Source organism: Primulina eburnea, chromosome 8, assembly GCF_022965805.1.
Source record: "Primulina eburnea isolate SZY01 chromosome 8, ASM2296580v1, whole genome shotgun sequence".
Taxonomy (NCBI): Eukaryota; Viridiplantae; Streptophyta; class Magnoliopsida; order Lamiales; family Gesneriaceae; genus Primulina; species Primulina eburnea.
The window spans coordinates 17637244-17639268 of NC_133108.1; positions in this window are offsets into that span (position 1 = coordinate 17637244).

Sequence of the window (2025 nt, forward strand, 5' to 3'; positions counted from 1 at the left end):
ACTCTGCAAGGTCTTGAAAAATGTCTTCAAGTGCTGACTGTGCTCCTCATGACCCTTCGCGTAAATAAGAATGTCGTCAATAAACACTATGACGAACTGATCAAGGTAGGGCTGAAATACTCGATTCATGAGGTCCATGAAAATTTCTGGAGCATTTTTCAGCCCAAACGGCATCACTAAGAACTCGTAATGCCCCTACCGGGTCCTGAAAGATGTCTTGTGGACATCTGCATCCTTCACCTTTAGCTGGTGATACCCTGATCGAACATATATTTTTTAGAACACCGTAGCTCCCTGCAATTGATCAAACAAGTCCTCGATCCTAGGAAGTGGGTATTTATTCTTGATCGTTACCTTGTTCAATTCTCAGTAATCGATGCACAACCTCATAATCCCATCCTTCTTTTTCACAAAAAGCACTGGTGCGCCTCACGGTGAGAAACTAGGGCAAATGAATTCTTTGTCTAGAAGCTCCTGAATCTGCTGTTTGAGCTCTAACATGTCAGCTGGAGCTAATCGGTACGGTGCCTTAGAGATTGGCACAGTGCATGGCATAAGATCGATTGCAAACTCCACCTCTCTCTCTGGTGGAAGACCCGTGACGTCGTCAGGAAAGACGTCTGGGAAGTCTCTGACTACTGGCACCTCTGATAGTGATGGAATGGGTACGTCAGGTGTTGAAATAACGCTAGCCAAGAAGGCTTGACACCTCGTAGAAATAAGTCTCCAAGCCTGCATGCAAGAAATCATGCGAGGGAAACTTCTCCATCTGGTTGGTTCAAACAGAAACTGCTCCATGCCCACCGGTCTAACCAGAAAGGATGTCTTCTGAAAAATCAATCAAGACTCTATTCCTCGTCAGCCAGTCCATTCCCAGAATGATATCAAACACTGGCATTGGTAAGACGATCAAGACGGCATACACTAGGTGGCCGTGTAATTCCAGATCGATGTCCCTGACCACAATAGTAGCTGATAATTCTTCCTCGGATGGGACTGTCACGGAATAATTCACGTCGAGTCCAACAGTCTTGATTTCCAAGTGGCTAGCGAACGTTTCCGAAATAAATGAATGGGTGGCTTCTGAATCTATCAAGGCCTGAGTGGCTATTCTCTTAATGAAAATATTTCCTGAGAGACGTTAGCACAACACAACTTATATCCCAAAAATTCTAACATTATCCTCAAACATAGCAGAAAATTACAATCCCAAATCACTCAAAATATTACTAGCACCTTAATAATCCAAAATAAAATTCAAAGCATGCAAGGCAAAAAAATTTATACTGAGCTTAGGTAGAAAAGTTTACTTGTCAGTAAAGTCCTGTCTGGGTTCTCCTCCTGAGCATGCATGGCGAACACTCTGCCATGAGTTGGTTGTTTCCACTGTGTGCACTCTTTCAGCATGTGGTCAGTAGCTCCACATTTAAAACACTTGCTTGATCTATATAGGCACTGCCCCGGATGCTGGTGGTTGCACTTAGGGCATAACGGGAAAACAACTGGCCTCTGTGGCGCTCCTTGCTGCTGAATTGGACACTTGCCCTTTGGCGGTCCCTGAATGGCTTCTTCCCTGACGGCCCCTGAAACGGCCTCTTAAACTGAGGTCGTTGTTGCTGATGCTGCGCCGGAGCCTGATAGGGCCTCTTGCCCTGCCTGTCTGCCTCAATATCTCTTCGATCCTGTTTTGCTGCCAAAGCTCTTGACACGGCAACCGTGTAGGTAGTAGGACCATCAACTCGGATGTCACGGCGTAAGACCGGCCGTAACCCATCCATAAAATGCCTCAACTTGCTCTGGGCGTCATTAGCTATCAGGGGGGACAAAGTGACATCCCCTCTCAAATTTCTTTTCAAATTCCGCCACACTGCTATCCCCCTGACGCAACATCATAAACTCCTTTATCAATCTGGATCGTACTTCCTCAGTGAAGTACTTGGAGTAGAACATCTCTTTGAAACCATTTCAAGGCAGCAATTGCAAGTTGACTGCCACAGACGCACTCTCCCACCATAGTCTGGCGTC